Raw genomic sequence first — 13,877 nt, forward strand, 5'->3', positions numbered from 1 at the left:
TCAATTAAAGAATGGGGGCATCAAGGAAGCCCAATCTGGCCTTATTTGTTGACCATAAATAGTGGTTCTTATCATAGCTTATCCATTTGTTTACTAAAAAACATTTTCTGTGTAACATTTTGGGCCAGCCACTGTGCTATATATTTGGGATACAGAGATGAAAAAATAATACAGCCCCTGGCTTCAAGAAATTTTGGAGACAATTTAACAATACAGTCTGGTTTTCATAAGTAACATAAATACTATGGTGATTTCATGTCTAGGATGCTTTGGGAGCATAAAAGGGAACTCTCCATGGAAAGCGTCACAGAAGAGGTAGCATATGATTCTAAATGGATAAGTAGGACTTTTTAAAAGAGGAAGGAAGGAGACATATGTTAAGCAGAGGGAGTAGGGGGTGCAGAGATAAAACATTAAACCATGTGCTGTGTTTACAGAACAGCTAAGAAATTCAAGGAGATGGAAACATTGTCAGCACAGAGGATAGGCTACCAGCGGGAGTGGTGGGAGATGCCAAGTTGTCTAAGTAGATGAGAACCAGACATTACAGAGTGTATATGTTATGCTAAGAGGTTGTGAACTTTCTTATTCAGGGAATGAAGAGTCACTGGCAGCATGGTATAGCCAGGTTGGCTTTTTGAGATGATCTTGGTGGCCGTGTGGAGGACAGACTGGATGGAGAGCAGTGGGAGGCAAAGAGCTTGGTGAAGTAGTCTAAGCAAGTGATAAGAGGGTCTGAACTAAAACTGGAATGTTAAAAAAGGAAAAGGGGACTTGAATTTAAGGGATACTTAAATGACAGGACTAATGACTAATATGGGGGTGGTGAGAATTAAAAGTCAAGATGTCCTTGTGGTTCTAACTTTCAGAGTTAACTTGAGAACTGTGTTACTATGGTATATAATTATCAACATACAAATGCAGAAACTGAGGCATGGGGATTATATAATTTGTCAAAGTCAAATCAGGATTAATAATGCTCAGGATGTTAGGTCTCCAGCAGATCTGCTTCCCTCCTAGAAGAAATGCCTTTTCTATGTTTATGAGAAAAACATTTTCTTGATGGTTGACACCTATACTCCAACATGTAGGTACAGCATGTATTTGATGCTCTCTCCTGTTACTCTTTTCATTTGGGAATGGAGCAGCTGTTTTTCTTTCCTTTTGTCCATTTATAAAAGGCATTTTTCATGTGTTTTCTATTTAAGCCACAACTTCATGACAATTAAACATATAATTATTGACAGTTTCAGCCAGTGAAGTGGAAAGAGCACTTGACTGGGAGACTGTGGGCATCAATTCTAATCCCAGTTCTTTCACTGAATGACAGCTTGGCTCTTGGAGATTGTTTAACCAGTCTGAGCTTCAATATTCTCATCTCCAGTATAATGATCAAACCTTAATATTTGATTCATTTCAGCATCCCCTTTCATTTTGTGAAATGTGTAATTATAAACAAATTTGCTAGACAAATATTTGTCTGCCAAGTCATTGCGCGTTCAAGAAAACAGCCCTATTGTTTTTGCTGAAATGGCCCAAATGTCCGGTGATTCAGTTTTGAGGTATTCCATCATCCAGATATGGTGTTTTCCTCCTTTCTTTTCCATTCCTAATCCTAATTCATTAATCAGCTGCTCCGACCAATAGAATGATAAAGAACGTGAAATAGTATCAGATATTTACTGGTTCCTTGTAGGCAAAGACTTGATGCCATATTCCCAGATCTAAACAACTTTATTCCTATTGTATCAGGGAAAAACTGGCTCCAAACCCTGATTACCAAGGTGTTTTTTCAGAAGGTTGTATCATTCTTTGGGTATTGGTTTATCTATTTGTAGAAAAGATGATAGTGAGACATGTCTGCTCTTTATTACCCTGACAACGTCATGATATTGAAAGAGATTATATGGATAAAGGAAATTGGAAGGAAGAGTCTTACAAAGGAATGGTAAATGGGTTTCAATTCATGGGCCTGCTGTTTACCTGGCCTCAGTTGGCCAGGGGAACTGCTATGGGTGTAGGGTTGGAAGTGGCTGAGCACAGCTTCTTTGCCAACAGTAGAACAGAGAAGTTATTGGAGATGAGTGAATGAGCTTCAGTGAGGTCTTTGAGCCACAAGGGAAGTATGCTTAGTTTGGTTCCTTTTATCTGCTCCTACACAAGTTGTTGTTCAGTTCAGTGACTACACAGCCTTTAGCCCTCAGAAGCCTCAGAGGTGCTTTTTTTCACTGCATGGCTTCCTCTGGTCATTTGGAAAGACTATCTATACAGGGCTGCTAGTTTGGTCATTGTGGCGTGACAGTGGGAAAAAAAGGGTCTGTTCAAACAGCTAACTCTTGACAACAAGATGGTCACTAAATCGAGCTACAATTTGGTGAGGGGCCTGGGGTCCAGTCTGCAGGGAACCAATCACAGTACTTTCCCTTTTGGCTCTGTAAAACAGAGAAACAAAGGCTTTGGGGATTTGCTGATCTCAGTATCTGCATGAGCAGAGACAAATTTCATGCAATAGACTATGGTTTAGGTGGAACTCCAAAAGGATCTGCAGGTGAATAATCCTCTTTAACCCCAGGGAATAAAGTCTGAATGCATGAGGATTACTTTGCAATTTTTAAAATTTTTATTGAACCACAATATAAATACTGTGATATGATAGTATACAGATCATAAGTTTACAGCTTGATAATAGTTCACAAACTGAAAACCAATGATGAGAGTTATTGCTTTGGATCTTTAGTCAAAGTGCCAAGTGCTTGGGGGCCACGCTCAGTCAGGTACCTGAATTCATTCAAGTGTGCCTGCCATCATGGAGCATGACGATGGGCTTTGAGTGTTGGGGTGTTGTATAGTTGGAACTAAAATGTTGTGGTATTTAATATCTGTAATGTGAGCAGTAGTCAGTCACCATTCCTATTTCTAGAAGGTGAAATGTAGTTACAGTTGTGATAGCATCTTTGAAGAATCTAAAGTGTCATTTCCCCAGTGCCCAGCACAGTATCTGCCACCTGGTAAGTTTTTTGTTTTTTAAAGATGTATTTATTTATGCATACAGAACTGGGGTACAGGTCAGTGGTGCAGGGGCGATGAAAGGATTCTCTAGAGACAGAGTGGGGAGCAGAACAGGCTGACTGACGAAGAATACTGCTGAGCGGAGCAGCAGCAGGTCAGGAGAGGTCTGCTGGGCCATATGGGTCACCTCCAGGGCCAGGGATTGAACTCGCGGTGACGTGGCTATGGTGAGCGTCATGGTGCTGTGCTTTCACCCTTGGTACCATCAGGAAGGGCCCTGCCCTTTTTTTTTTTTTTTAAAGTTTATTTTTATATCATTTTGTGCCTTTTTCCATCTCAGTTGTAATCCCCGTGGGCTTCCCATCACCAAGTCACCCACATGCCAGCCACCTGGTAAGCTTTCAAAAAAGTACATGTAAGTCTGAAAATACCTGCCAAGCAGGATGAAAGGTAATTTGCTTAAAACACACATAGGCTGTCTTTAGGCCAATTTGCCTCATGAACAGTAAGGCCAGTTCAACTTCTCTGAATCTTTCAGCTTTGGATTCCTCTTTGCTTAAAGGGAAGGACAGTTGTCCTTCCAAACAAAAATATAACCAGACAGGCTCACAGGATCACATAGTGTCATGGTAGGACTATAGACTGACTGTAGCTAGAACTTTTATTTTTAGACACTATTATTCCCCTGAGGCCCCTGCCATTTGTCTGTAATACCTTGTTGCTTAGTGTTTGGATAGTTGCAGGCCCTTCATAGAGACAAGGGTGGATTTTTGAGGGGAAGTTATTCCAAGTGACCAAGTGCAGCAGATAGTTTATCCGGTGTTTTATTGGCAGTTCAGAAGTCTTGAAAGTGCCTACTGTACTTCATGACTTTATGGCATTCAGGTTGCAAAGTATCTTCCTTCCTAAATTTACTTTCTTTTGCCTTGGGGAAAATGCAATTTGCTTATAGGAATGAATGCTTCTTGCCTGGAAACACTCTTTTGGTTAAATGAAACATTCACTCATAGGAGGATTTTCAAACATCACTGCCCAACCCTTCCAAGCTCCAAGAAGATGTTCAGTGGAACAAAGGCAAATGAGAAATGTGCTTGATTAAGAATTGTCCTAGTATGCAAGACTCTTCAGAACCTGAAAAGTCTTCCTGTCATTAGAGTAAAGCAATGGACCGAAGCTAGGTTCCCTCTTGGGTTCTCCAGCTAGCTGAGCTTTTTCTGGGCAGGAGAAAGTGGCCTATATATGATGGTGGTTGACAGAACCTTTGCAGAGAGAGAATCAGGACAATGCCTCACTGCAGCAAATCCCTCTGAGATGGGAAGCTGACAGCAGGTGATGCCATCAAAACGGGCTTTGGCTTTCAAAGCTGGTCCTTCATCTCCTGGCCCAGTATCTCCTTTTCCCTTCTCTCAGGCTTCCCTTGATATTTTCACTAGAAGTAGAACAAGTGATCGTGCTGTCTGATCCCAATTACCCTTGCCTCGGGTTTGAATATAGACAAGCTGAGTTTGGGAGCGTGAAGTTCAAGGGTCTGAGAGCTTTGATAAAACTTTTCAGCAGAGTCAAATCTCTAATATTAATACCAATAATTCCGAATTTGTAATAACTCAGAGGGCTGACCAGAGACATAAATTTGTTAAGCAATGTATTAAAAATGAAATTTTATTCTGGAAATGGATAATGTACACCAAAATAGTGAGAGTAATATAAGGAGCCACCACATCCATCACTCCACTTCAATGTTTATTACCGTTTTGCCACTATTAGCAAAGCCTTTCTTCATTGAAAATTTCTTCTTGGTTTCATTATAGGTCTGTCTATTGCTGCTAAGATTTTAACCTTCTTAAGGAGCTAAATGCTTTAGTTAAGACATTCCCCTTTACGTATACCAGTGATTTATCTGTAAATTACAGATAATTCCTATTTTTTCTTTAAATAGGTCTTGCTGGGTCATTCTGGGACATTTCCTTAAGGTATTGAGAGTCTGAGGTGATTTGTTTTTCTTTGAGAGTAGTAAAATGGTAATAAATTATCCTATAATTTGGATTTTTTCCCCTGGTTCACACCTGATCTTACCTTTACCATATCCTTAGGTATTATCAGTTACTAAAGAGTGATGATGAATTTAAGGAAAAACAGTTGCAAACCTGAGTTTTGTGTAACAGAACAGTTGAATTCTTCCTGGGCAGGTAAAATGATTCAAGGCCAATATTTCAGGCAGCATCGCAGGCCTTTTTGTCCAGCAGAAACAAAGAGGAGTGTGAATGGGGCCTAAATGAGATAGTAATTGTCCATTAACCCTCCAGGAAAGGACTGCTGCCCAGAGGGTATTAAGTCAATCAATCTGTATTGCTGGATGGATGATGTACTTCCCAGTTGTTTGAATTAACAACATTATTATTTCTTTACCATGGACCAGGCATATTATGTTTTATGTAAAGCCAGACTAATATGCTCAGAAGCACTTGAAAATGCTTGATATTTGGGATTTATTCAACCTGGTGTAAGTGCTTGGCCTAGCTGAGGCATATCCCTGGGTGCTTCAGAACTATTAACTTCTAGCCTGTGGAAGAGAAAATGTGATCTCCATCTTTGCTTCATTAGCATACTGTCATAAATAAGCTACAAAACAAAGCACTTTTCAACTCATTTGCATTTTCTAGAATTTCACTCATTACCATAGGATGCTTATCACATTTCCAATAGTCAGCTTTTTTTTTTAATTTTAAGATTTATACCCCAATTCTGTATGCAAGAATTGGGGTACAGGCCAGAGGTGTGTGTGGGGTGAGAGGATTCATCAGAGACAAAGTGGGGAGCAGAACAGGCAGACTGAGTGAAATACACTGCTGAGGGGAGCAGCGGGTGAGACAGGAGAGGTCTGCTGTGCCATGTGGGTCACCGTCCTGGCCAGGAATTGGACTCCTACTGCAATGGCTGCAGAGAGCTTCAGAGAGCTGTGCTTTAATCTGTTGTGCCACAAGGGAGGGCAGAGTCAGCTTTCTTAAACCTGCATAAAATATGAGGGAACTGTGGTGCTCTTCCATATCTTTTGAAGGAAGAACTTAGGGTTAATCATAATCCTTGACTGTGAAACCCATCTACAGAACTCAGGGGAAATTCTGCCTCCTGTGGGCCCTGGGCATGATGGGATATATAATTATTGTCTCAGGGGGTTTAAGTTAGTGTGGCTGTGAATCAATTAAGCCCACCACTTTCAAAATAATTTTCTTTTATGCAGGTGAAAAAGAATCCCAAGTGTGATGTGAATTTGAGGGGAAAAAGCATCTGTGTAAATTGGGTCTTAGAGGGTCTTCTAAGACTATTTTGTGGAAATACATTATTTCATTGCTCCCTACCTTCTCATCTTTTCCCTTGTTTGATACTGGATGAATTTGGAAGGAGGAGAAAAGTATCATTAACAGACTTGTTCTTCCCTTTTGTATGAATGTGCAAATCTTGAGGCCAGACCAACACTTAATTACAAGGCTTACAAGGTTGTTTTGTTTTTGAAAGTTTGACTAGTCATGACTCTTGATTTCAAAGCCATTTTTTACAGTGTCTATCTGTTCAGCTTTTTCGGATGAGTTTCATTGTTCTAATGTGATCATTGGTCCCTGTCTTAGAAAGGTGGTTCTAGGTACGTAGGCCTGACTCTCTTTGATTTCAGGGATTGGAAAGGGAGAAAGAGGACATACTTGGAATGTGACGATGGCTCTGTGTTTCTACTTTTCAGGTCTGAGATTCTTCTCCCTATTTTCACACAGACCTTAAACAGCAACTGGGGTCTCATCCCTGTACTCTGTTTACCCACTTTTTTAAAAAAAAAATTTATTTATTTATGCATACAGAACCGGTGTTCAGGCCAGAGGTGCAGGGGCAGTGAGAGGATTCACCAGCGACAGAGTGCGGAGCAGAACAGGCTGACTGACAAAATACACTGCTGAGGGGAACAGCAGGCAGGTCAGGAGAGGTCTCCTGCGCCATGTGGATCACCTCTGGGGCAGGGGATCAAACTCATGCTCAAGTGGCTTTAGCTTCTTAGTACTGTGCTTTAACCTGCTGCACTACCAGGGAGGGCCCTCTTTGCCCACTTTTAAGTGCAGTCTGTTTGCCACAGAATTCTACAGAATTCTCCCCCACAGCTATCTAGGATGAATCAGCATTTTGACATCCATTCTATCATGTGACATAGCTCCTGTGAAATGAGACTCTTGGGAGTTGCCCTGTTAGATTACTTTCTGGAAGACCCTTAGTGCATACATTGGCTGGTGTGTGATCTATTGGTAGTGGTGGAGGAATGCCCCCAAAGGAGGGGATGCTTCTTTTCACGTCAGGACCTCTCTTTTTCCTTACATGCCATGCTTCCGTGTAAATAAGTGGTGCTGCTCTCAACAAGAGCAATCTGATGCTGTTGTTTTTCCTCAAACTGGAAATGTTTGAATGTTAGTGGTTGTTTATATTAGGAGGTGGGGAGAGTAAGTGGAGAATGTAAGGAAATCTGGGCATTCCTTTAATGAAATCAAATCCATTTATTTGCCAGAGTTAGTCCTGGAGGAAGGGTTTCCCTGTGGGGTGACAGAGCCAGCTGGACTTTTCTTTCTCTTAGATCTCTTACTCTCTTAGGGAATATACTACTCTAGAGTTTGTGATGTCTGGATTGCAGATTGCAGTTCCAACCTTCTCACTGACCACCTGCTGGAGTTTGGGCCTTTTCCTATTTCCTACTCTTTTCCTTTATCTGCTTATCTGTAAAGTGGACAGAGATTATAGATCTGTAAGACTCCTTCAGACTTTCTGGTTCTAACTCTGTGCGTCTTCTGACCACTTCTAGAAAAGTGTATGTCGCTAAATACTTCATCCTTGTAGCATACTTAATGCCTACTGAGAACCTCCTATATGTCCATACTGTAGTAGGAGCAGTCCCCATACTGTGAATCCAACAGATCCTGCCATATTGAGAAAGCTTTCATAGGCGAGGAAGCTCTACAATTAACAAAAGTCACTATAAAACAAGAACAAAATCTCGTTAATCAAGCTCATAACTACATGAACTTTAATCCTAAATCAAATAGTCTAGAACCACTCATGTGCGATTTCCCTTTTCTCTAGTCATTCCTCCTTGTAGCCCATTCCTGGCTGTTTTTAACATTGTCTATCCCTTGTGTATTTTCCATCTTCAGATTGGAAGCTGCAGTGTTGCAGCTTTTAGCTACTTTAGCAGCCTGGAGCCTTTCTGCTAAGAACTGCAGTGTCAGCTCTCAATGAAAACTATTCGTTTATGACACTATCAAACTAAATTCATGCCTTACAGTTGTAGTGGAGACTTGCTAGCGATGTCTTCCTCTTTGTTTTATAATTTGTTACACACCAGAGGTGATTAGATAAGTTATTTTTCCATATAAGTCTGAAGCTCTTGGAAAAAAAATTTTCAATAGTCTTTTTTTGTTGCATAAAATATGCATGGGTAGATATATCCATTATGCCTTGTTGTTCATTTGTGACTCTAGCAATTGTCCTAAGAGATAAACTGCCAGTTTTACCTCTTGTCCCACAAGAATACAAACCAATTAGAGATGGAAAATTTGGATTATTTGTGCCACTAAAAATATTTGCTAAATAATCTAAGTATAGCATTATATTAGTTGGAGTAAATACTCACTAGTAGAAACTGCAATCTCAGTGGCTTTAGCCAATAAATTTTCTTATTTTTATCACTTCTTCAAGTGGTGATTCAGGGAACCAGACTCCCTTCATCTTACAGATCTGCTGTCTTAAACATGACATTCCCAAGGCTGTTCTAAGTTTTAACTTCATTCCAGCCAGTGTAAAGGAAAAAGAACTCAGAATATTGTATAAGAGTCTTGTTAATGGGTCAAGAATGGAGATACTATTTATCACTTTGGTTCATTTTCCACTGAACAAGAATCATTCACAGGAATACAACTAATTATAGGGGATACTGGCAAATATCTAGATGTTTGCCCAGAAGGAAAAGGAAACGTGTTTTCACGAACATGTAATGTCTGTAACAAGTACCTCCAGAGAGACTACTAGAAAATGGAGATTCCTTCCATACCTGTCTCCCTTCCACTGTTGCAACGGTGTCCCTGGGAAACGGAAACATAGTTTTTCTCTACTGTGGACTTTTCAGAAGTGCTCTTAGCTTCCAAGTGGAAGGAGTTTGACCTTTTTCTGATTGGTTGTAGAGGATTATTGATACAAAGGTCAAGAAGCAGTCACTGAATGCCACCTTAGGAGATGATAAATCTCTAGAGGAACCTGCAGTTTTCCCTTTCCCTTTTCTTCACGGGTTTGCCTACAGGTGAAAACTGGAATCTGCTTCTGATTCCTGCCAAAAGTATTTCCCTAGTTGTGTCCTGATGTATCAGTAGGCCAGGGCCAGGCCCTGTATGACATTACTATTATTAGAGCCGAGCAAGTGATCAATGTGTGCCTGAAGTACTGACAAAGAGTTGGGGATATAAAAGACAAACTAGATAGTCAAAACCAGCATTGAGAGATTTTTTTTTTCCTCTGATAATCTTAGCAATTTTTAGAAGGCTGACAACAGCAAATGGTAAGAATGTAGGAAAATGATAAATCTTAGACAGTGTTAGTTGATGTAAAAATTGGTACACCTTATATTGGAGAGCAATTTGTTAGCGTCCATTAAACCAAAAATGTACACACCATGCAATCCAGTAGTTCAGTTACTCAGTCTCTTTATTAAACTAATAGTTACACATATATGCCAAGAGATAAGCTTGGTTGCTTTTTTTTTTTTTGGTAATAGCAGAATCTTGGAAACAATCTAAATGTGCATCAATGGTTAAACAAAATGGGGTACATTCACATAATGGGTCATTACTGAGCAATTAAAAGGAATTAATCTGACACATATGTGTGTGTATGTCTCTCAGATGGCTGTATTTCAAAAACACTTTTGAGTGAAAGGAGTAAGTGGCATAATGATGCACACAGCCATGTGCCATTTGGAAAAATGGGAATATTACATATTTTACACAGATAATACAGCTATGTATGTAGATGTACAAATACATATTAAACTCACATTAGTGTTTTTGTCACCTTTGTGAGGTCAGGGGAGGGGTGGGGTCAAGGGACATTTGTGTTTACCTATAATTATTCTGAAACAATGAACATTATTTTCGTAAATCATTTTCAAGGGAAATAGAAAAAGACTGGTAGCAAAGTGCAAAAATGCCAATAATGGTTACTTGTGCATACTAGAAACATGGTTGATTTTGTATTATTCTTTGTACTTTTCTGTAGGTTTTAAAATTACCACCAACAAATAGTAAAACAACCCTAAAATCCCATTGTCCATGACTGTAAAAAACTTGCTCTGGAATGGGGGAAAGACAGATAAGTAGACAAGCATATAAGCATATAAGGCAGATTTCAGGGTGCTGGGAGAACAAAGAGGAGAGGTTCCTCACTTTGACTCAAGAGTTTAATAAAAGCTTCCCAGAGAAGATGACAGTGATCGAGACCTTGAAGAAGTAGGAGTTTTCTAAGTCAAGGAACTGCATCCTTGACTTGAAGATTCAGGCCAAAGAACGGATTATATTTGCTGAAATTATTGGATAGTTACCACATGCCAGGCATCATGTGAAATGTGTTTATGCACATCTTTAAGCCCCCTGCCCCAGTCTATCAGAAGTAGGTACTTTTCTTATCACTTTTACAGAAAGATAACCAAGGCTAACTGAGAAGATCAAGTCTCTTTCTGGGCAGTGAAATGCTTTTTGATTGATTGAGGTCTAGCTCTGGGGGTGAGTTCACACTAAACTGGTAATTCTCTAATACTGGTGAGAATCAAAATCACCTGCGGGAGCTTCATAACATGCAGCTTCCTGGGCTTCAACCTAAAGACTCTGATTGAGTAGATCTGAGGTGGAAGACTAGAAACTGTAGTTTAGCATTCATCTCCAGGCGACTCTGATATAGGTGGTTCTGGGGCCATACTCTGAATAAACCTCATGCTATTGTCTTTCTTCCTTGACAATAATGGACCCCTGGTGTTCATTTTAAGTATAGTTGCCTAGCGGCAGGATAGTGCTCTAACTGTTCATTACAAGAGTTAGCCCTATTACCTTGAGACTTGTTTCACTTAGACAACAAAAGACTGGGATAAATAACAAAAATCTTGCCCTAGAACTTCCAGCTCCTACAACTCATTAGATCCAGGGCTGAGCATTTGGTGTATGTTTAGTAAGCACTGCTGGGTGGCCAACTGAGTAAGTAAGAGTGATTACTCTTAGAGTTAAGTCATCAATTTTGCATTTTACAAGTTAATATATTATACTTAGAGATTACTTAGAAACCAACTAGATCTGGGCAAAGATACTTTAAAAATGGAATGCAGAAGAGATAGTCTATTATTAGTATTCACTCATTAGGGAGACAGAGGTTCGGCATGGTCCTAGAGCCCTGGTTCACAGAGATCCTACGTTCAGAGTCCTGCCACTGTGTGAAATTTACCCTTTACTCACTTCCACTCTCCTGACATTGAGAGTTTCTTCTGGGTCTTCCGAGAGAGTGTTTATTTCTGTCTCCTGTGTCACTGGGACCAATAGATAGGGGCAGAGAATTCATGTTCAAAGCTTTCCATTTCCTTCTCCCTAACACTTAGATGGATGGTTAGGAGATTAATGGAGTCCTTTGAAGTTGGAAATGAAAGTTCCATTGAATCACAGCAATCTGATCTCTTTGCTTCCTATAATAGTCCTATATCCTTGCCTTTTTCTTTTGAAATGAGAGCAATTTGAGGAATTGGTTGAGGTGGTTCTGTTTTATACTGGTACAGCTGAACCTCTGCCCTTTGGGGCCACACACAAGATTATGATAATTTAGTGTAGCTTTGAGGGATGGAAATGGTCAGCCCTTGGTTCAGATGCTTTCACTAGAATATGCATAAAGGAGAAAATGTGACACTGATGCTTTTTAAAAATGTACTCCATTACCTTTATACTCAGCATTGAAAATCTGCCTAAATAGTCCCCCCCCGGTTACTTTTAATAATTCTCTTGTCAAAATAATATCTTCCTCCTGCTGCTGTGATTATATCTTTTCATACTTTCCAGTCTTTTGTAACTTCAGTGTCCTTTCTGGCCAAAATGTATTCATGAGCTGTGCTTATATAATATCCATGTGATTAAATATATAAAAGTCCAGACAACCTCATGTTTTTGTGTATGGTTGTTTCTCCTCCCCCTTTCCTTTGTCCCTCCATCTCTCCTTTGTTACAGATATATTCTATGTGTATATGGAGGAAACTCTTAGTGTAGCTGTTAAAAATGATGGGTTCACAAAACTGATAGGAACAGAAGATATATCCTTTGATGCAGCCCCTGCCTTCAGGCAGGTAAATATTTAATCTACTAATAAGTAGTCATCTCATCTCCTCTTCAAGAATATTTTGGTCATTTAGTTATGCTTTGTGACCACAGACAAAATGTGCTTCTCCATGTCCAACCATGAGTTTTCTTATAAAACAACACAATTGGTGGTTTTTTCTTTTATCCTCCTAGACTGAGAGAATAATGTCTGTATGCACATTGTATGCCTGGATGTTAAACTTGAAATTGCTCTGAGTTGCCCTTGTACTATCAGCAGACACCTTAGCAATTACTCAGGTTACTGTTCTTTTGGTTCCAGATCTTCATCTTTTACTTCTATCGCCGCTATTGCTTCTACCCTTTGAGCCCTTGAGGAATGTTTTAGATCCGTATGACTCTTTAGACCAAAGTCTGGGAATCCTGGGTATAGCTTCTAGACTTGGGGTGGTATAGGTGAGGTCATGAAATGATCACTAACATTTACTGAGCAATTATATATGTCATCTACTGTTCTAGGACCTTTATGTTTATTTTCCCATTTGTCTCTCATGGAAACCATGTGATATAGATGCTGCCACTGTTGTTATTTATAGAAGGAGAAATGAAGACTGCAGAAGCCAATGAATTAGTCCAATTTTATACAGGCAGTAAAGGGGTAAAGCCAGAATTTAAATTTAGTGTGTGCTTGAGTCTTTGCCTTTTAGGCACTATGCTACAATGTTTTCCTGGAGAGACTGAATATAATGTATAACTTATTTCACTCCAAAGGTAGAGACACACAGACAGGAGACAGAAGTAAGTATGTCTTTCTATTTAATATCATGGGCAAAAAGTGAACTAGATTTCTTAGAGGTTGGTTTAAACTGTCAGATCCTCTTTTCATAGCTATATGGAATCAATTTTCATTGAACCTTGGTGACCAGGATTTTTGGGAAAAAAAAAATCCACAAAACTCTATGCCATTTGCAGCCATGTATGAAAAAGAATTCTACTATGGTGCTTAGGTGTGATTATGTAAATTGTATAGAGCTCAAAGAAGACTCCTAGTTAATTCCCAGCGATTTTTTTTCCTGTTACAAATAGCATATATTGTATTTTTCTTTGTATATCAGTTATTTATCTGTTAGGACTTTGAATAGGCTTTGTATTTTCTTTCTTTTTTTAAAAATTATTACAAAAGTTTATTTTTACATCATTTTGCACATTTTTTTTTCCATCTCGATTATAATCCCCGCGGGTTTCCCATCACCAAATCACCCCTGTGCCACCACCATAGTCCCGTGCATTTCCCTCCCTTCCCTCCCCCACATTTTTGATCCCATTCCCTACTCTACCCCCACAAAATGTCTCTGGTCTATGGTTGTTCATTATTTTTGTTATTTTCTCGTCTGGTCCATTATATTCCTGCTATGAGTGAAACCATCCGGTATTTTTCATTCTCTTTCTGGCTTATCTCACTAAGCATGATCTTTTCCAGCTCCATCCAAGTTGCTGCAAAAGACATGT

Source organism: Condylura cristata, unplaced genomic scaffold, assembly GCF_000260355.1.
Source record: "Condylura cristata isolate star-nosed mole 26May11 unplaced genomic scaffold, ConCri1.0 scaffold00019, whole genome shotgun sequence".
Taxonomy (NCBI): domain Eukaryota; kingdom Metazoa; phylum Chordata; class Mammalia; order Eulipotyphla; family Talpidae; genus Condylura; species Condylura cristata.